General features: G+C 32.8%; 1 long non-coding RNA gene across 1 annotated transcript; it reads left to right on the top strand.

Annotated features, from left to right (window-relative positions):
• The first annotated feature begins 1105 nt into the window (after positions 1-1105).
• LOC143067783 (uncharacterized) lies at positions 1106-14686 on the top strand. The gene is made up of 3 exons (XR_012976030.1): positions 1106-1226; positions 6073-6125; positions 11320-14686. It is a non-coding gene; the product is annotated as an uncharacterized LOC143067783 (long non-coding RNA).
• Positions 14687-24014: the final 9328 nt, after the last annotated feature.

The following is a 24014-nucleotide window of genomic DNA, read 5'->3' as shown; positions in this document are numbered from 1 at the left end:
TTCAAATCAGCATCAACACATAGTGTATTGCATTTGCTAAAAAAATCAAGACACTGAAGAATGGCATTTTTTACCCAAAACAATCATAAGTTCTAATATCAGAAACGTTGCACAAATCTTAATATTAAAAGCACACAAAACAGAGATCAAAATTAAAATTAGACAACAATGCGATCGAGTACCCCCCAAGGGTGACTGGGGAATAGAAATATGATCACTTGGTTTTCTCTTGACCGGCAGTAATACGCTTGCCGAAGTGGGGCGTCCGTTTGGATGTGCGGGATGTATCAAGTTCGCAGTCACGTCCGGTCAGAATGGGGACGTTAAATCCGATGTCTCGTGTAAAGAGAGTGCCACGCTCTTTTCACGTTAAGAACCCTTGCAACAACTCTTTGAGGGCCCGTAGATCTATGGCCTGTTGCAAGGCAAAATGTCTGTCCCTATCCAATATACCCTCATTTTCCAGTGCCAGTCCAAATTTCCCCGACCATCATCCCCAATGACCTCTATTATGACAAGACCTACCTATTGTATTTATTGTGAACTTGTTCTCGTCCTGAATATGCATGAAATATTTGCCACTGGACGTTAAGCAACCAACAATAAATCAATCAAAGAGATCGAGTTGATACTGATATCAGGGGGAAATAATTTTAATTTAGGGGTCCCTAAGTATGCGACCTGGGCTACTTAGGTAATTATATAGCAGGAAATAATTGAATAAAAATATTTGATATCGTTAAAAAAAAAAAATTTTTTTTTTTAGAAAACTCAAAGATGCCTTTTACCGTTTAATGTTCTATGGATTAATAAGTATTTAATGTTATATCCTTCATCCTAACTGTAGGGTTGCTCAATATGGCTATCTAATTAAGGATCTGTTACTTTTAAACAAAAGTGTGAGAGGACTAAGTTATCAGGTGTTTTAGTTAAACAAAGGACACCGGTAAGTCTGTTTATCACGAATGCAATTTCTTTAATAATTTACGTTATGTTCTTGAAGCTGATGTTAACCATATATGAGCGCGTTCTTTACTGGTAATAGATGTCTATCTGTGTTTGCAAAGTCCGATCAGTTGAACTTATTCAATATTTATATGAATTTCAGGAATAACAACTTCCACAGGCAAAATCCGTGGTGACACTTCTTCTAATTGGAGTATCTGGTTGTACATTATCCTTTCAACGGGACTGGTGGTATTGGTTCTGTCCGTATCAAAATTGAGGTATTTATATAGAAATTTTGACATTACGCTTAAACAATTCAACTTTAAACAATAAATTATATAGTTGCATACATCCACGTAAAAAAGATTGTATTCGACTGGATGATTGTTGAATGTTTAACATTGAAGGCTGTATGATCCATATGTATTGGAATGTAAAAAAGTCCTTGGATTTTTTAAATAAGTTACGTGCTTTTACTGGTATTTTTGATTCGGTTGACAATTTTGTCTTTTGACTCTTTTCTACTTTTTAGACAACTGATTCTTTTCCTCGAATGTGACCTACAAAATCAAACGTATCACCGGGTTCGTATTAACACAAGGAACACGGTACCAATATAGGGAAGGACCTGTCTATCCTTCCGGAGCACATAGGACTTCTCCTTGTTTTTGGTGGGGTTGCTGTTGCGTAGGTCTTAGTTAAGTTTTAGTTTTTTCTGTTGTATTTTCTTTTTGTCGTTTAGTCTTTTTTCAAATGTTACCATGGCATTGTTAGTTTGTTATTCGACTTATGAATTTACATGTTAGATCCCTTTGGCGTCTTTCGTCTCTCTTTTCAATACAACCAAGACTACTCTTGTTTATGAAAGATTATTGCCACAGTTTTCAATCAGGTAACTTTGATATGCTTCTATTGTTGAAATGGTTTTTTTTCCTGTTCAGATATGTTTATAAAGAAGTATTTATAGAAAACCATCACATGCTATCACAGTATCATTTATGTCGGTGCGACTTTATCAACCAGCAACATATGTCTACAAGCTATGACAAAATATGTTGGTACGTAAGGAGACATTCTTGCTATAAGATGGTTGATGTTTTCTTCATTATGAGCTAGAACTAATTTTTTTGAACTAATCACTACAACAAAAAATATTCATTCCCTTAAAATAGAGTTGTTTAACTTTCAAATTTCATCAAGGTCACTTCTCAGGATATAAGCCATCTGTCTGGCTGGCTTTAAACACTACAAATTACCAGGTCAATGTATTCAAGTGAATTTAAAAATGGAAAACAACACGTTTAATAATTTCAATGCGTCCGAAGCGCTTAAATTCTGGATTTACCTTCACCAGGAACTCTCAAAGCCAAACATTTGAAATCCGAGGATGTATTAGTACCGAAACCGTTGAAGAGCTATAGTATGACAAAAATACCTAAAATTGATAGCCAAATTCATCTAAATCAACTTTGCCTGAGGGAGTTGGAACCTTAGTTTCTTAATAATTTCTAAATTTATAAACGGACAATTTTAGAAACTTTGTTAAATCATGTCAGTACCGAAGTAAGATTTGTGGTAATTCTAAAGTACAATGGGTAAATCAATCTGATCTTTGTTGTCCCTATAAAGTAAGACAGTCCATGCGTGACACATGGCATTAGAAATTTCATGCATTTTATTGGCTATTTTGAAATTAGACTAACTCTAGAACAGACCTTTTCCGAACGTCGTGTTGGGACTTTATTTTTTGTGTGAATACACGTATTGGAATTCGAGAATATATGACTTTTCGGGATTCGGGGAAAAAATGCTTCAGCAAACATTATTGAGGAAAATTTAAAATAAAAACCATTCTGTATGATATTTCTAATTTGTCGAATATTTGCTTTTCTCAAAAAATTCAAAACCAGAGGATTTGTTTGTATTTCTTCATGTTGAAAAACTAAAAAAAGGGGATGGGGGGATGTACACGACTTCCCAAAAATATAAAATTCAACTGCGTTACTCAACACTTTTAATACTGAAACAGCAAGATATATCAATAATTTGTTCTATCAAATTCGAATACTGGAAGCTATCTGAAGTCAGTTCATATGACCTGAGTTTTAATATACTATAAGGTGTGGCCATCCATCATTTTATCAAATCAACTGTCATTTATAATAAAGATTGGCGTGCAGTTGAAACATTGTACACAAATTATTCGTATAACGCCATTGTAATAGTTAAAGGACACATTTACATCAACATCAAAAGGTTATGTACTTTCTTGTGGAATCTGTGGACTACCGATTCAAAATAAAATTGATTTCGACAATTGCTTTGCAACAGCTGAGAAGATATTGAGTGTAATTATATTTGTAGTAGTCATGCTTCAGTGACGAATGTATTTCTTTTATTTGTTATAAAAAGCATTACATACAAGTCATTACACGAAACCTTCGATAATTGTTTTGATGTTGAAAAAACCTACGTGTACATGTATTTGATTTATACAGAATATTAGCAATATCAACAAAATGCGTGTTCCAGACAAATTTACAATACCAAATATGACATTATCATATATACAGTTTTCTGTCTTTGAACTTTTAATATTGCCATTTGATTAGGAACTTTCCTTTTTTAGTTTTCCTCTAAGTATATTTGTGATTTTACTTTTCTGCATTCAAAGAAGTAATGAATGCTGACAATATACAATATATGTGTATCATATGCTTTTATTTGTAACAGTTAACAAAACAAAATTTTGCAGCGTATCCTTGTTTGTATGCAACAAAACAATATTTTGCAGCGTGTCCTTGTTTGTATGTAACAAAACAAAATTACGCAGCGTGTCCTTGTTTGTATGTATCTATTCTTTACGGAAGCGTTTAAGGGCAACCCTTTTTTTTCTTTCAAATTTTAATATCAACTTTAAACTTGGAATTGTCAACTTTAATCTTCGAATTGTCAACTTTAATCTTCGAATTGTCAACTTTAATCTTGGAATTTCCAACTTTGAATTTGGGATTATCAACTTTAATCTTGAAATAATCAACAGTACCTTTGGAAATTCCAATTTTTATCTTTAATTTATCAACTTCAACCTTAGAATCATCAATCAACTACAATCTTTTATTGACTTTAACCTTGGAATTATCGACTTTAATTCTGGAAATATCAACTTTAATATTGGATTTAACAATTGAATTATCGATTTTAATCTTTTATCAACATTAATCTTGGAATTATCATCGATATTCTTGGAATCCTCAACTTCATTCTTGGAATTTTCAACTTAAACCTTGGAATTATCAACTTTAATCGAGGAATTATCAACTTTAATCGAGGAATTATCAAAATTAAACTTGGAAAAAATCAACTTTAATATTGGAATTATCGACTTTAAGCTAGCCTAAAGGAATTATTCGAATTAAACTTGGAAAAAATCAACATTAATATTGGAACTATCGACTTTAATGTCGGGATTATCAACATTAAACTAGGAAATTCCGACTTAAATCCTGGATTTATCAACTTTCGTCTTTGAAATCAGTGATATTTTACTTCAAGCCCATAGTTAATGGTGTTTTTTTTCCGTATACTTAATTTATTTATAATTATTTTTTGCGGCTAAATATCTTATAAAATGTTAAAGAAAAATATGTTTGTATCTATAGTCTTGTATAGCTTCATGTAGCAAAAAAAAGGGGGTGGGGTCAAACTTCCTTGCAATGGTATATCGATTTGATATGGGTCATAACTTAGATTTTATATTTATGACACTACTTTTAATGACATTTTTATATTGATATGCATTGTTCTTTCATAACTTTATATTGATTTTGGGAAATATGTTTCACACATCTTATATACATATGAAATTGTGAATCTTATAGTAATGGCTAATTGTGGTATTTAAATCAGTCAGGGAATTTATATTTGCATGCTTATAAAGTCCATGAATATTTGTATTTTAATATTAAAATATTTTTATAAGAAAAGGTCATTCATTGTATATATATAAGAACGTCTAAACAAGTGACAACTCTACGACAGATACATCCATTGTATCACCAGTGAAGTCGATACACGACTGAAAACAAATAGTATAGTCATAACTACTCTAAGTATCAACACAACATTCTGCAAATGTGTATTTCTGGCATTTATAGCAGACTATGTGGTATTGGCTTTGCTCATTGTTGAAGGCCGTATTCTGTGTCCTTTGAAGAGTTGTCTCATTGCCAATTATACTTCATCTTCTTTCTTATATTAACTTGAGATCTGCAATTCAAACAGAAAAAAAATGTTTAAACAGCAGAAATCGACAGGTCGACAGGTTTACTATAAAAGAATGTCTACCTAAAAAGCATGACTGGTCGACAAGTTGACAATAATACCAAAAAATATCTTCTGCTTGTATATGTCGACAGTTTGTTAAAACATCGTTTTACAACTAAAATATTAATATTCTTGTAATAGACATAAAATACATCAAATAACATAATTAGAAACCTAATATTGATTGATATCCAATTTTCAGAAATTTACGTGTGATGTTAGTTTTTGTGGCGTTGATTCATTCGTGTTACAGACACAAATTTCGTAATTCTATTAAGCAATATTTGTGTACTGTCCTAAATAATTTTAGTTATTCGTTTTTTTTTTCTGTGTTTAACATGTCAAAATGAACTTTTTTAAATGTTTTTTTCATTTATTTGTACTGACAGTGTGTTCCCGTCATGTAATGTTGTTATTTTAGCGGTATATTTACCATGAAGCGCGGAGCTTTGGCTAGCCACAAAACCAGGTTGACCCCACCATGTTTCTTAAAATGTCCTGTACCAAGTCAGGAATATGACAGTTGTTATCTAATAGTTCGTTTCTTTGAATGCTGCATTGTCGTTTGTTTTGTGTTATACTTTTGTGATCTGTACTGTCGTTTTTTCCTCTTATATACTACTGTTGTCTTTATTTATTGTCAAAATGTACAACAAGTTCGGTAACATTGGTACTTATAGTGTTTTAATTAATGGTGGGTGTATTTAGTTAGTCATGCCCACTTGCAATTTCGCTACATAAAGCATAACTGTTTCCTTGTTATAGATATCTTGTGGAACAGTTTTAAATATTTTACAGGGAGAAAGTAACTCACTGCCTCAAGCCTTCTTTACAAGCAAGAAACTTAAGGGGTAAGTCACTTAATGGATAATTATAAGGGTTAATAGAATGCTAAACTATGAATAAAAGAGTTTATATTGACCGAAAAGTTATGCTGCATCCAAAAGGCAGACAGTTTCCATAGAGCGTAAGAAAATAACGCAAGCGGTCATTACTTATATTTTTTATAAGTTGTTCATTTGTACCTATATTGAAGTCATATGTATTATGGTAATTTGTTGTGCATATCGATCTTTAAAACAGATACCTTTTTTGTAAGGTTTGAGCCTCCATCTAAAAGTAAACGTCAATTTTTATGAGCGAAAAAACAGTTGCAATACGGTGGTGGTATAACAAAACAGTGGATTCGAATAGGTTTTCGGTTTAAAACTGTTTTTTGACGTGAATAGAAATATGAAGATTTGGTATGAGTGCCAATTAGACAACTCTTCATCCAAGTCTCAATGCATAAAAAGTAATAAATTATATGTAAAAAATCGGTCTTTAATTAACTCGTAGCCTTGACTCGAAAACCAACGGTCTAATTTATATAATAATAATAATCTTTTATTCGTAAGCAATACAGCTTATAGAATATAAATATTACAAATATTCAATTACATCAGTGAAATATATTTACATTTAAACAATTAGACAAAAAATCATATAAGTAAGTATACCAATATAACAGTACAGCAGAGTATGATAAAACATAACACATATTAAGCATTTATACTGATTAAATTAAATACGTGCCTTCTCGGCCAGAAATAAAAACTTCCCTAAATGGTTAACTTCCTTTACATTATGAACAGATAGCAGTTGTATGAGTTTAAAATTAGAAGGTTTTCTCCAATAACAAGGTTTGATAAATTTCTTTCGAAGTTCATTATACTTTTCACATACTAAAATAAAATGATATTCATCTTCAATTACTTGTTTATCACACATATTACAAAGTCTATGATGTCTCTCGATATTATAAAATCGACCAGTTTCTATATTCAAACAGTGAGCAGATATGCGATATTTACAATATATTTATTTATATTTATGGTTTATAAATATAATTTACAGCATAATCTAAATAAAATTGTAACATGTTGGGGTCAAATACATATCTATACAACATACATTTTGGCGAGTCTTCAAAAAATGAGTTCATTTCACTATGAAAGCTACCCTTTACTCTATCTTTGAATTCACTTAAAAACAAATCCACATTTTTTACACCCTGATATAACCAAATATCCTGGAACCCATACATGTATAATATGTCTCTAATTCGACTGGCCAAGTTATATTTGTCGTTTTGTTTTTTATTACAACTCTCGAGCATTACTTCATAACAACATTTAAGAATACAGTTATCAGTACATAATAGCTTAAACCAATATTTTAACATTCGACAATATCTTTCTATAAACACAGGGTATCGTCCCAACTCACAATAAACCATATAATTAACAGTAGATGCTTTCACCTTTAATATACGTTTTAAGAATTTCATTTGAACTTGTTCGATAAAAAAAGAAGAGAAACACTCTTACAAAAGACAATCACTGAAAAATAGACTCTTGCTTAAGGACATGTGCAACTATAAACATCGGGTTTAAAGTCTTAAAAGGCAAATTACCTGTCTTACATAAACATTTCAGTATTCGGTTCAATCAAAACTATAAATCACTTCGTTTTATTTCTACTTTTGTAAAGTCTTATGTACTCTTATGCTGTACACACTCTTGTCCGACTTCAATTGCCATGATATTCTGATTGTTAAGATATTTCCAAATCACACAGTAAATACTTATTTTTAGTTTATTTTATTGACTTGTCTGCAATCACAAATGTCAATACACGGTCAACTTGACAACTGTTTCCATTAAAGTATAATTTTGATTGTTAATTATAAAGTTTTCAACATAAAGAGATAATTTGTAAAGTATCAGCTTCAAATCAATATTTTTCGGCTAGTATTCTCTGAAATGAATAAGTTGTTACCTTGCTGACCATACGAAATAAACTTAACAAGTTTCAACCCTTTCCCTTTACCTTTTGTCAATGTAGAAAAAACAAACACATTGCAATACGCACAGTAAATTTCATCCGAATCCGATGTCAGAAAAGGTTAAAATGATGTCAATTAAGTAATCTTGCATCTCGATAATGTTCGTTTGTTTTGTAATATTTTTGTTTAAATAAGAGTTATTTTTTACAAAAAAGGATTATCCTTCCCTAAAACAAGATATTCACAAACGAAAAAACGGCCATCGTATACAAAGCGACTATGAATGCAAGCCAGACCTTCCTCTCAGTCGACATTTGCAACCCCCTAGCCATACTAAGGAAGATCTCAATAGACTGACCATTACAATCATAGACCACAACACTGATTGGTTAAGGGAAGATAGACTCACTCTGGACTGATTTTGGATAAGAAAATTTATAGCTCTGGCACCAAATACGGTCATGGAAAAGGTGTAGTTTTAATTCGCGCCGTGCTTTTCATTTCGATCATATTACATATTACTTCGCAGTCTCTGCTGCTATTTCTTTACCTTTGTCAACTGTAAAAAATATATATCAGTTTAAATCGCAGGGTACAATTCAATTTAAATACGCAGCCACGTTCAATAGATTAACCTTGGTCAACATTAGTTTTTGTTTATCTCATTTTCACTCTAATATTTATTTGGCATGTTTAAATACGCAGTCCTTGTTGTAATTACTATTAATACCATTTTCTTTGAAATATTTTACCAGCTTAGATAGGTCAGTGCTTTTCATTTGGAATGTATTTCTACGCAATCTTTGTTGTAACATATTAACTGTCGTTTGAATTTTTATATATAATATGTAGATTTCTACCATGTCATATCGCGCAATTATATTGTTTATTAAAATCATACCTTTGCAGTCTAGCCTACGTCATTGTTGAAGTTTTAGAAATGTACAAGCGATTTTGTGTTCGGCTTTAATTTGTGTACGTTCAAGATTGTTATAGCTAAATCAGAATAGATTGATATGATACCTTTTACATCATAATCATACTGATGAAGGAAATCTGTTTCCGAAATATACAAAAAGTTGTAGACAATTACATTTAATGTTTCCTTTTTAGCTGACCTGGCCCGAAGGGCCAAGTGAGCTTTTATCATCACTTTGCGACCGGCGTCCTTCGTCGTCCGTCGTCGTCGTCTTCCGTCGTCGTTAACTTTTACAAAAATCTTCTCCTCTGAAAATACTGGGACAAATTAAACCAAACTTGGCCACAATCCTCATTTTGGTATCTAGTTTTAAAAATGTGTCCGGTAACCCGGCCAACCACAAATATGGCCGTCATTGCTAAAAATAGAACATATGGGTAAAATGTTGATTTTGGCTAATATCTCTGAAACCTAAGCATTTAGAGCAAATCTGACATGGGGGTAAAATTGTTTATCAGGTCAAGACCTATCTGATCTGAACTTTTCAGATAAATCGGAGAATCCGTTGTTGGGTTGCTGCCACTAAATTGGTAATTTTAAGAAAATTTTGCCGTTTTTGGTTATTGTCTTTAATATTATTATAGATAGAGGTAAACTGTGAACAGCAATAATGTTCAGCAAAGTAGTACAAAAATCTTTTCCTCTGAAACTACTAAGGCAAATTTAACAAAACTTGTCCACAATCATCATTAGGGTATGGAGTTAAAAAAATGTAGCCGTTGACCCGGCCAGTCACCCAAGGTGGCCGCCATGGCTAAAAATAGAACATAAGGGAAACATATAGATTTTGGCTTTTAACTCTGAAATCAAAGCATTTAGAGCAAATCTGACATGGTTCAAATTGTTTATCAAGTGAAGATCTATCTGCCCTAAAATTTTCAGATGAATCGGACAACCCGTTGTTGGATTGCTATCCCTTAATTTTAGAATTGTAAGGGAATTTTGCCGTTTTTGGTTATTTTTTTTAAACTACTGTAAACTGTGAATTTATACTGAGTCGTTATATTTAAGGCCCATGATTCTATCAATCTTCATGAAATAGTTATACAACTTCATATTTAAGTTAATTTCTTTAACATCTGTGAGATAAAGCAAATTTGGTTAAATTCTGAATGTTCTCTTTTTCACCCTATATAGGTTGCATTTCTGTTAATATTGACAATGCAATTTCCCATAAGAACTTCTCTTACGGCTAAAACTGTACCACTTTTACTATGAAGTTTTAATTTTTTTTTATCCTAGAATTGAAAGTTCATATGCACTGCATTTTTTTCAAAGGTCAAAATATAGGGCTGTGAGCGTATTTTCAACGTTTATATGCCCTGAACTTTTCAGAGTTTAAACTAGTACTAATTTTCTTAACTACCCCTACCTCGAATGAAGGGTCACCACAGATTTAAATGTAAACAATATGCACATGTATATTTATTGGTGACATTCCCAAGTTATGTCTCTATGAGATCGAACACAGAGAGCATAACTGGGAACCAGTATGTAAACAAAATTAATTTTCTATAAATATTCTAAATCTCCCCAAAAGAGGCGTGATTTGAGAAACAGCTGTATTTACAAAGTGCAAACTATAGTCAATTTTACCATTTTTTCTTAAATTTTTATAATATTTTACAAAAATCTTCTCCTCCGAAACTACTAACCCGAAATGTAACCAAACTTGTCCACAATCATCATAAGATTATCTGGTTTAAAAATGTGTCCTATGACCCTGCCCGCGAACCAAGATGACAGACATGGCTAAAAATAGTAGAATTGTAAAATGCAGTTTTTGGTTTATATCTCTGAAACTGAAGCATTTAGAGCAAATCTGAATGGTGGAAAAAATTTTCATTAGATTTAGATATATCTGCCCTGAAATTTTCATACAAATCAGACAACCAGTTGTTGGGTTGCTGCCCCTGGGTTAGTAATTTTATGGAAATTGGGTAGTTTTTTGCTATTATCTTAGATATAATTATTACAGTATCTAATTATATCTTATATTATAAATTATGTTTTAACCTTATTTTACATGATTTACAAAGCATCAGTAAATACAGGTGAGCGACACAGGTTCTTTAGGGCCTCTTGTTTTATGATGTGTGTTGTTTTGTACATGTTTCGACGATTATATATTTATATTATTCACACAAACATGATCGCATGAGATGGATACAAAAACAACACAAATTCTTGCATTATCATTAATAGTAAGGACATCTTTTCACTTCTGATTTATTTTCAGTTAATATGCCTATAAATCGCACAGAAGTTAACAGGTTCCCTACTGGAATAGATGTAGCACTCGAAGATATAAATGTGGGGGAAGATGATGATATGTATTGTGAAATTCGTGAATCTCAGATGGTTAGGGAAATTCAACCAGTTCGCCAGATGAACATCATAAACAACACGAAAGCAAGAAATCCTAGACGAGATAGCCTTGCATACAGCAATGTTTACCATCATCTTGATTTTTCTACATCAGTTCCAAATTTGGATATTTGTTTTGACAGTGAATATTCTCACACTGATTGCAGTAGAAGTTTGACAAATTTAGAGCGAAATGAAAGTGCACGTTTAAGCACTATTGATGACAAGCCTGAGTTACAAGAACAAGGAATCGAAAGCGATGTTTATGGACAAGTTTGGGTTAGTAATACTTTCAAAGACTACATGACTTAATAATCTTCAGCTGATAATAATTAATCTTTTGAATTCAGAGTATAGTTTTAAAATTACATATATCTAATTTTATGTTGAGGCAGTGCATATAGTGACCGGGGCTACTAAGGTAAAAAAAAACTAACAAATTCTTTAGAATAATACCAGTAGTGAATTTCTCAGTGAAAGGCGAATAAATCACAATATTGTATCATTCATTCCATCGTTTGGTTTAAAATAATTATTTAGCCTATCTTTCAAATTTAGTTCTTACCAATGACTAATCTCATCAATATGAACGCTAACGTCATATACCAAGACCTTGAAGGTACTTAGATCTTGTCGATAAATTTTCCGAATCAACTTCACAAATAATACACGATGGTCTTGAAGTATAGATGCTTAGTACTGACGTTGTTTATCACCTTAATAACGTGTTATATATTCTTCAATTAGTCTTTGTGAATATAACCTTTACTGTTTAATCTGTTTTTGGTGATATTCATTTGGCGTGGCTCTGTACTTATACATCCCGTTATTGTGTGATTGCTCTTTGGTACAATTTGTATTTTATTGTCTTTCATTTTGCTAATGTGCTTAGTCTATATGCCTTTTTGTGCTTCTTTGTTACATATTTGTTTGTTTTTATAGTGATTAAGATTATAACACAATGTAGACTGTTATACCCCTTAGTTTTGACATTTTTACCTATTAGTTCACAAATCGTATTTTCTATTTAATGGTATTTTATGCGACTTTCATACAAGTGAGAGGTTTAGCTAGCTATAAAACCAGGTTTAATCTACCATTTTCTACATAAGAAAATATCTGTACCAAGTCAGGAATATGACAGTTGTTATCAATTGGTTATAAGTTACAGTGTTGTTTCTTTGGCATTCATACAACACCTTCTTATTTCTATATAAATGCATTTAGCTACATATGTACATATTTTTTATGCATAAATAAAGTGCAGTATATATTTGTAATTGGTCAACAAAAATTCTTAGTTTAGTAAAAGGCCATCCATATTTGATTATATGATAGAGAAGAGGAACTCGTAAAAGTAATAATTGACATGTTTTCAAATCGTAATTAAACTCTAAGACTTATTTTTAATGTATATGTCATGATTTTCACACAAATCAGTCTCTATACTCCTTCATTCGAGGGGTAAGTTTCAAACTTTTGGAAATGGATTTGTAAGCGTTTCATAAGACATAAAAGATATACATATTTGTGTTGGAGTTAAAATCATTTTGAACATTGTTTTTTTAGATGTTCGACGCTATCAATCAAATCATTTTTTTTCAAAATTTTACACCAGAAGGTATGCATTCAGAAGATTTTGTTTTGACATCTGCTTACCACAATATTTTTTTCATGGATTGTTTTTGAAAAAAAACCATACCCTCTTCGAAGTTAAATGGTCGTTCCATTACATTATTATAGACATACATCAAATATTAGTCCATCAATCGAAGTTTTGTTTCTGATAGATTCTAAATTTGCAATGTAACAAACAGTCAATAAATAACTTTGTAGGTTAACTAAGTGTGTTAGATTGCTGACCCAGTGGTTTTTACTAAACATCACCATATATTATCTATAAAAGTATGTCATTCTAGTATACTGACAATTTAATTAATAGAGTAGCGGGAAATGTCTAAAAGCCAAGGTAAGTTTGAAATCCATGTGTTTTGATACGGACAACATAAATATAAAAAAAATCATAGTTATTTATTGCTCAGTGTTTAAGCTTATAACTAGCTGTTAGTTACTGCGAGTATTCTCAAGTTGTACTTTCTTGTTTATTTTACCTGTATATACTATTTGTAATGCTTTTTTGTCATATAAATAAATGTTTACTGATTCAATATACCAGCTTTGATATGTGTTTTGTATTACTATAAATTTTTACTTCTTTGTACTATGAACATCATAATTATTTATTTTGCAAAACATATTTTCATTCTCCATTTAAACTATAAACCTAACAACAAAATTATTTACATTTCCTGTGTATAATATTATTATAAATGTGGATTTTTGATCAATGTTATTGTTGTATTTCTGATTTGTTTAACACTTCACAGCGGTATTATACTGTTACTTTAATTATTCATACCTTTATTTTATTGAATTTGTATTTACATTGAATTATAGATCAAATTTATTCGTTAAGTGTATGTTAATTCACTTGTGTTAATATGTCTTTTGATTAAGTTAAGCCATTTCAATTGATCTTTTATAGTGTGTCTTTCTATGTTGTGATGGTACACTATTGTTTTAGATACGGGTGAATGTTTGATACCATTAAAACCTTTAAATCCGCTGCAATTGTTTGCACCTGTCTTAAGTCAGAAATCTGAAATTCAATAGTTGTCGTTTGTTGATGTGGTTCATAAGTGTTTCTCGTTTCTCGATTTTTATATAGATTAGACTGTTGGTTTTCCCGTTTGAATTGTTTTACATTTGTAATATTTGGGACCCTTTATAGCTTGCTGTTCAGGGTAAGCCAAGGCTCCGTGATGAAAACCGTACTTTAATCTATGATAGCTTATTTTTATAAATTGTGACTTTGCTGGAGACTTGTCTCATTTGCACTCTTACTACATCTTCTTATATCTAATAACACATAATTTGTGTCTTTTTGTTTATCTTAATCGGGAAATAACGATATCATATTCCGACGGCGACTTCAACATATAAGTTAGGTAAGAAGATTTAATTTGATTGCTTAATGAAACAAGTATCCAAAAAAGACAATGCACATGACCTTTATCTTTTTGTCCCCACACGAACTTAAACAATGAGCAAAACCCATACCTGCATACATAATAGTTAGTTTATGACATTGGACAGGCATAAATTTAATGTAGCAGGTTTAAAATAAAAAAGAAGATGTTGTATGATTGCCAATGAGACAATTCTACACAGGAGACCAAAATGAATCAGAAATTAACAACCATAGGTCACAACACGTCCTTCAACAATGAGCAAAGCCCATACCTCATAGTCAGCTAAAAAAGGCCCCTAAATGACAATGTAAAACAAATCAAACGAGAAAACTAATGGCCTTATTTATATAAAAAAATGAACGAAAAACAAATATGTTACTCATAAACAAACGACAACCCCTAAAGTACAGGCTCTTGACTTGGGACAGGCAGATACATACATAATGTGGCGGGGTTAAACATATTTATGAGTGATTAATCTCCCTCTAATCTGTTGAAGTGGTTAAAAACTTGATCTTATTAGATCTAAAAAAAAATTTAAAAAAAAGACGGAGACTAAAGGCACAGAATAATCTTGCTTTAGTAATTAATGCTAGACAATAAGTTTGTTTTCTTTTGGATTTTTTCAGTCAAATTTGCCGAAGTGTTCAGTATCCTTAGTTTAATTTTAATCAATCATTTCTGAAAATCTCTTGATTATTTATATAACAAAATAAAACAACAGCTATGATTAACAGTAATTTAAACAAGTCAAAACAGGATTTGACTGAATTCGACAAATACAATGCTACATGACAAAGTGCATAATAACTGGTGTCAAGTGGTTCAGTCCGAATATACATTTCCAATAATTATGGTTAAAAATTGAAAAACAACTATTATCAATGGCGAATAACAGGATATTTCTCAAGAGGGAAATACTTAAAAAATAAAAAAAAACAATAGTGTGCTTTTATTTTCTCTGCCAAGGTTTTCTTCCTGGTTCTTCTCAAATAGTTTGACGCATGAATTATTAATGTGAGTTAGACCAATTAAATTTTTTTGGTCATACATAAACAGTTTAGTATACTAGTTTTGTATGGATAAAATTGAACAATTATTGAATGCTATACTATAATTTATTTTTATACTTTTAAACAAATAGTTGTCAACAAAAACAGTATTAAAAGATTAAAACATGTTTTCTTTGAAATTATGCACAAGTATTTTTAGAATGAAATTCAAAACAGTGTGGCTGTGGCCATTGATTGACACATTAAATTCATCCATTGACTTGGACAATTTAGGTGAACGTTTGTATGTAACGACCACTGCTCACTATGTACTTTTTAAAGACACTTAAACTATGGGGTCACCAAAGGTTCTCAACACCTTCACAAAGTAATTCGAAAAATTAATCAGAAATAACACGATGTTTTAATTTATATCAATTATATAAATCAAAACATAAAGGTTATTCCTGATTAATTTTTCGAATTATTTTATAATTAAAGGCGTTAAGAAACCTTTGGTGACCCAACAGTTTAAATGTCTATCGTAGGTACGTCGTGAACAGTGGTCGTTACAGACAAACGTTCACGTAAATTGTCCCAGTCAATGGATAGATTTTATGTGTCAATCAATGGCCACAGCCACACTGTTTTGAATGTCATTCTAAATTTATCTTATATTCAAAAAGAATAGTAACCTTTTGTGGTATTGAAATACAAATCAGTGTTTGCGATATCATGTACGAATATGTCATTCAGAATTGTAAACAAATATATACTTATAAAAAGAAGATGTGGTATCATGATTGCTAATGATAACTCTCTCAACAACAGACCAAATAATACAAAACATAACTACAATAGGTCACCTTACGGCCTTCAACAATGAGCAAAACTCGTACATTGTACTACATAGTCAGCTATAAATGACCCCACAATGAAAAATTGAAACCAATTCAAACGAGAAAACTAACGGCCTAAATTATGTACAAAATAACGAAATAAGAAAAACAAATATGTAACACAGCATCAAACGACAACCATGAAATTACTAGCTCCTTATTTGGGACGGACACATACAGAATGTTGCGGAGTTACATTGTAAACATGTTAGCGGGAGCCCAACCTTACCTCTTATATTGGACAGGTGAAACAGTAAAACATAAGAACAAACTATAAAGATCAATTGAAAAAGGCTTAACTCATAAGATGGATGCCTATTTTGTCATGTCTATACAGGTAACAATCATGGAAAAGTGATATAATAAATGTTTATATTCATCAGAATGATACTATGGGTTATATGTTATCTCGAGCCGATGCGATATACAACTCGGAATTTACCGAAAGATTTTAAAAAACAACTCTAACCACTTATGAAGGCAACAAAGACAAGTTTTATGAACTACTCGGACCATTTTTTTTTTTTTACTCTTGTTATATTCATAAATGGACCTGTTCATGCTGTTTTCTAATATATGTTATAAAGCTGATTAAGCAAACTTGGTTGTTTTCGTTAAAAGAGTCATAACAAATTTCAGGTTACCATACATATACATATGCAGGACTCTAAAGTCGATGGGGACGCTAAAACGCGATGGTCACGCTAAAGTGCTATGGCCTACGCTAAAGTGCGATGGTTTGATACGCTAAAGTGCGGTTTTTTTTTAATTGAAAAGAGAAACAAATTAAATGATCCTAATTTAGAAAATTTTTGGTGGGTGCTAGAAGAGTGTGTATGCAGATGAGTTATTTCCCCAAAATACCCTCAACAGTAGCAGTAATGCAAACCTTTTATCCAGCTGTGTAGGCGGTGACAAAAGTGTTGTTGGTATACTGGACCAAAATATTTCTCATAAACAGAGAAACTGACGATAGTAAGGGAAAGGTGTATACTGTATATAAATAAAAATATATTTTTTTTAAAAACCCGACAAAATACACCAAGTGTCAAAGAACTTAATTCTTCCAAATTTAATTTAGAATATGTTTTTAATCTCGTCTCATTTTCTTGCGTGAAATAAAAGCTACTTTTTAACTTTCTAATTGGATTATTTTGTAAACGTGACATTTTTTTTAAATATGTTTCCATTATTTCTGTGAAAGAGATAAATACTCGTTAACAAGACATTAACATTACGACCAGATGTGTAGTATAACATACTATAATGATAATATTCTATAACGACCAAAGGGTATCAAAACAACCAGTATAAAACAATTCAAACGAAACAAATAACGGATTGATTTATTTACAAAACAATAATCAAACAAAAAACAGTTAAGAAGATGTGGTGTAATTGTCAACCAAACAAATATCCACCAAAGACCAATTCTTTAATTATTTAAAGAGTATTGACAACAGACATATGCTGCGTGTGGGCCTCCTCAACATAGATATATACAGATTCACAATAAAGTTTTTTAAGTTTACAAACATGTTAATAACAAGACAAGACAATATATACAGGACATACGAATGTAATTTGATAACACACCCATCCAATCACTCGCTCATTCTTACTCACATGCACACGACTTTACATACATGTTGGATTCAGTACGACTATACCACGCTGTTCAAGACCCCCGCCAGCTTTTGTATGTCTGTAGGCCTCAGAACACAATTATTCCTCCCATTGGTTGCAATGCATTTTTGGTAAAAGTAAAATTGAATTAAAAAAAATGTACCGTTTTAAACATGAAATAAATTTAACTGCTTATAGACCTTTATTATTTGAATAAAATATGCTTGTCCCAGGACAATCCATCAGTACTTTTGTCTTTTATCTGTATCAACATGTCAATGGTAGGATTTAAATCTTGAACAAATGACGAAGGCTAATTTCTACCTTAATTTCATTTTGGCAAAATCACTTCTTTCACTTTCAACAATAAATTTTTTCTACATGTTTGACTTATTTCAATACATATGCAACTTATAGGACCGCTTAAATAGAAAACATTTCAAAGAAAACAGTAGTCCGAATACTTAGGAATTGCAATATATATGCAACTTATTGGACCACTTAAATAGAAAACATTTCAAAGAAAACAGCAGTCAGAATACTTAGGAAGAAATACCCCATATAATAATTGAGAACTATACAGACCACGAACAAAGGGAATTAATTGTGGTCTGAGGCCTGTATTTAATTTGGACCTGTTGTCCTTTATCTCCAACGTCTTAATCATTCTTGACACATCTTTGTCGTTCACTAAAGCATCGTTATTTGATCTTGATGGAACAGCAATAAGTTGTGATTGAGGTTGAATTTATCGGTCCCACATAAATCTTCTGGATCGTGATTCGTTACTAACCGATCTGCCTCTGCCTCTACCTCTACCCTTACACTTGCGTAGATTTTGGTAACATGACTGCATTGTTACCGATAAACTCTACGTGTCAATGATAAATAAAAGGAATGATACAGTATTAATATGGAACACGATGTTGACGTTATTGCTGGGAGTGAAGTAAGAACGCGGTATGAACGTAGTTTGGTCGTAGTAAAAGCGTGATAAGATCGTGTTGCAATCGGATAAATCGTGGTATGGTCGTAGTGAGGACGTAATGAAAGTAGAAAGATCATGGTAATCGTAGTGGGGTCGCAGAATAAGCGTGGTGAAAACGTTGTATAATCGTAGCGAGATCGTTGTAGAAGCGTAATGAGGGCGCAGTAGCATCGTGAAAGCAACGAAAATTTACATTTCCATGTCACTCATACCGCTACCTCACCACGATCTGAATTTATTTTAGAACGCGATGAGCGTGGTGCGATCGTGGTCTAGTGGGACTGGGGCTTTTAGAGAGAAAGAACATAGATTCCGCAATATTGCTATCTTTATATTTGGGGAAATCAGATTATTTATAACGAGTAGAAATATGATCCGATAGTTCGTGTTACGGTCGCATGAATACGGGAAACTGGACAGACATCGCAAAACCTATTCAATGTAAATCCCCAGTCCCACTAGACCACGATCGCACCACGCTCACCGCGATCTAAAATAAATTTAGATCGTGGTAAGGTCGCGGTATGAGCGACATGAAAATGTTAATTTTCGTTGCTTTCACGATGATACTACGTCCTAAATACGCTTCTACAACGATCCCGCTACGATTAAACCACGTTCTCACCGCGCTTATTCTGCGACCTCACTACGCTTATAAAGATCTTTCTACGCTCTTCACGTTCTCAATACGACCATACCACGAGTTATCCGATTGCAACACGACCTTACTGCGATTATAACACGTTCTTACCACGATTATACTACGTTCATACCGCGATCTTACTACGTTCTCAGCAATATCGTCAATATCGTGTTTCATATCAATATAGTTCCATTCCTTCTATTTCTGATTAAAACGGAGATTTCTCGGAAAAATACAGTCATGCAACTAAAATCTACTAGAACACGTGGACGTTGTGGTAGGGGTTGATGTAGAGGCAGAGGGAGCAAAGTATGAACGCCATACTAAACTCCAAATAGTACACAAGAAACTAAAATTAATAAACAGCTGCGCCATGAGCGCATGATACGCCCGACGTCTTGTGTGGAAGTTTTATGCAATAATCATAAATAGTTTCTGAGGAAGTTTTAAGCAATAACCATTTGTTGTTTTTGAGACACGGCGGGACATGTGAACCTCCCCCCCCCCCCCCCAAACCCTGTTTTTTTTTTACAAATATCACTAAAATAAAATTTTGAATCAAACCAAAAAGTATACAGATCTTTAAATTAGTATAACAAAGAAGTGTGTACAGTTTCAAGCATTAATCATAAATTGTTTTTGAGATACGGCGCGACATGTAAAAAAACCCTCCCCTTCTTTACAAAATACTCAATAACTCAAAAATGAAATTTTGAATCATCACCAAAAAGTATACAGATCTTTAGATTAATATAACAAAGAAGTGTGTAAAGTTTTAAGCAATAATCATAAATCGTTTTTGAGATACGGCGCGACATGTAAAAAAACCCTCCCCCTTTTTTACAAAATACTCAAAAACTCAAAAATGAAATTTTGAATCATCACCAAAAAGTATACAGATCTTTAGATTAATATAACAAAGAAGTGTGTAAAGTTTTAAGCAATAATCATAAATCGTTTTTGAGATACGGCGCGACATGTAAAAAAAACCTCCCCCTTTTTTTACAAAATACTCAAAAACTCAAAAATGAAATTTTGAATCATCACCAAAAAGTATACAGATCTTTAGATTAATATAACTAAGAAGTGTGTAAAGTTTTAAGCAATAATCAAGAAATGTTTTTGAGATACGGTGCGACATGTGAAAAAAACACACCCCTGTTTTAGTTACAAAGTGCCGTAACTCAAAAAGTTTAAATCTTATTTTCACCAAAAAGTATACAGATCATTTGACCATCACAAGAAACAACTATATTAAGTTTCATGAAATTTGGATAAGTCGTTCTCAAGTTACGGTGCGACATGTTTACGCCGGACAGACGGAAAGACGGACGGACAGACGGTCGGACAGACGGACGGACGGACACCGGACATTTGTATACCATAATACGTCCCGTCAAAATTTTGACGGGCGTATAAAAATAGTACAAGCCTTGCTAACATAGGCCAGAGGCTCTTGACTTGGGACAGGCGCAAAAATAGTGAGGTTTAACATGTTTGTGATTTCTCAACCCTTCCCCTATACCCCTAGCCAATGAAGAAAAGTAAACGCATAACAATAAGCACATTTAAATTTAGTTCAAGAGAAGTCCGAGTCTGATGTCAGAAGATGTGACTATAGAAAATAAACAAAATGACAATAATACATAAATAACAACAGACTACTAGTAGTTAACTGACATGCCAGCTCCAGACTTCAATTAAACTGATACTATACACATAAGTAGTATAATACTTGTCATCAAGAGATGTCGTAACGACCAATCAAACTTAAATTACAACCTATTGCTGGTCCATAAAGCTCAAATGACGATATTTTAGTGAACGATAGCAGAAATGACACAGATGTGTCAATATATATAGGAAGATGTGGTATGAGTGCCAATGAGACAACTCTCCATCAACGTAAAAATCTATAAAAGTAAACCATTATAGGCAAAGGTACGGCCTTCTATACGGAGCCTTGGCTCACACCGAACAGCACGCTATAAAGGGCCCAAAAAAATACTAATGTTAAACCATTTAAACGGGAAAAACGAACGGTCTAATCTATATAAATACGAGAAGCATGGTTGAGCCGTTAGAGCAAATGAATAAATACATTCAGACAAACAAAATCTAGGGAGTTTTTTTTATATATTTTATGTGAAAATGACAATAAAAAGATGATCGTAGTGTGAACGTAGTAAGGTCGTGAGAAGAGCGTGATGAGGACGGCAAGGGAGTGCTAGAATCGTACTATGGTCGTGAACAGCGTGGTAAAGTCGTAGTGGAAGCGTAGTTGGGTCGCGGTGGGAACGTGATGGTCGTAGTAAGTTCATGATAACGTCGCTGTGAGATCGTAGCGCAATCTCTCCGAATAGAATCACGCTCTCGCTACGATTGTACAGCGACCTTTGCGATCTTACTACGATCTTAGTGCGCTCTCACTACGCTTCTACTACGACCTAATTTCGCCACGACCGCACCACGATTGTTTTGAACATGTTCAAAGTTGGCCACGCTCTTCACGATCTTGAAGACCTCACCACGACCTTGGTACGACCTTACTGCGACCTACACGATCGTACCACGATCATCAAAATTTGCATTTTTTTCACAGATCGTAGTGCGATCGTGGCCTAGTGGGACTGGGTAATTAGATCGTTATCGAACCTAAGTACAAAGCGTAATCATGTATGAATATTTGTCTCATGACCATGCATATGTTTGTTTAGTACTCAAATTGAGACTCTTCTTTAACAACCTTTTGAAATACGCTCAAGACAGTGCTAAAATTAGTTCAACTGAAAAACTATTTCAGCCTCTAATCGTGGCTAGAAGAAAATAATTATAGTATGCTACTGTTCTTGACCTGCTGGGTATCAAGTTGGCATGTCGTCTTAAGTTATAGTCTTCGGTGAATGATGGAAAAATGGATGAAAATAAGAACAATCTGGGACAAGATGATTTTAATTTTGTACAGGTACAATGCATGTAAGTTTATGAGCTTTGCGGCGTGTTTGTCGATCCTCAAGGCCAACCTCTTTCCAAAGAGGAACATGTTTTGTGACCCTGATTGCCCCTGTATATATGTAGGACTCTAAAGTGCGATGGGGACGCTAAAGTACGATGGTCATGCTAAAGTGCGATGGTCTACGCTAAAGTACGATTCCTCCATACGCTAAAGTGCGATGGTCCGCGAAAGTATAGACGAGAGAATTGTACTTGGATTATGACGTTAACAGTCGTTTATACAAACCAAAAATGTATATGCCGGAACATAAATTAAGAACATTTGATTCACAACTTTTATACCAAATGTTCATGATTTAATTTTAGACCTAACCGTGCTTCGTCGGCTGAAGCAACTGTGTTGATTTATTTCGGATGCTGGAAGAAGGACTTGTGTCCTGCAGTCGACCATTTTACTTTATAGATGCTAAATAGGTTGAAAATAGTATACGCATAGGTATCGTAGATCCTGCTTCTATTGGAAGCGAACGGATGCACTAAAATTATTGTTTACAATTCAGTTTACATTGCGGTCCCCGTTAAAATCTTCTCGATTTTATTGAAAAGTAACGTCAGGAAAATAAAGGTTCATGTTTTTCAGTGTAAATTATAAATTGTCGGCTAAAACATAGTTTGTACAGTGCAGGAAAATATAACATGTCTTTTTTACGGAAAAGAGAACGCTCGACGAATATTGCTTTTTTCTCGCATTTAAGAATAAAGCTAAACACCTTGTACAAATAAATGTTACTTAATGTATTCAGACAATGTGGTCGGTCTTATAAATTTAGAAACTACCACTATATAAGCTTACCGATAAATCATAAAGCCTATCACATATGTTATACCTTAGCATTCTAGCTTTTGCAAATAGACTATTTTTTTTAAAAATCCATGTATTAAAATGTTTTAAACCGTCGACCTTATCATATTGGTCCATCGCACTTTAGCGTGATATACCATCGTACTTTAGCAAACAAACAACCATCGCACTTTAGCGTGAGACACCATCGTACTTTAGCGTAGACCATCGCACTTCAGCGTGACAATTGCACTTTAGAGTACCATCGCACTTTAGAGTCCTACATATATAATGCAGGCGCGTCTCTGTACATGTTCAATGTTTACAGAATTCGCTAGCGAAGTTATCGTAGACGACATTAGCATAGTCTAGCAATGAACGAACAAATGTTCTATATAACTTTTCAATGCATAATCTAGGTAATAAACGACACATCATCAAGATAGTGTTCAGTTTTCTATGAAATTCCTTACAAATTATCAGCAATATGATCGGTTCACGAAAGTTTATCACTCAAAATAGGACCTAAATGTTGATGGTGTGTAACTCTTTTCATATTTACATTATATAAGATAAATGGAGGGTAATGGG

This window comes from Mytilus galloprovincialis, chromosome 3, assembly GCF_965363235.1.
Source record: "Mytilus galloprovincialis chromosome 3, xbMytGall1.hap1.1, whole genome shotgun sequence".
Taxonomy (NCBI): Eukaryota; Metazoa; Mollusca; class Bivalvia; order Mytilida; family Mytilidae; genus Mytilus; species Mytilus galloprovincialis.
The sequence above is the reverse complement of the archived record's forward strand: the minus strand, read 5'-3'. Positions and strand labels throughout refer to the sequence as shown.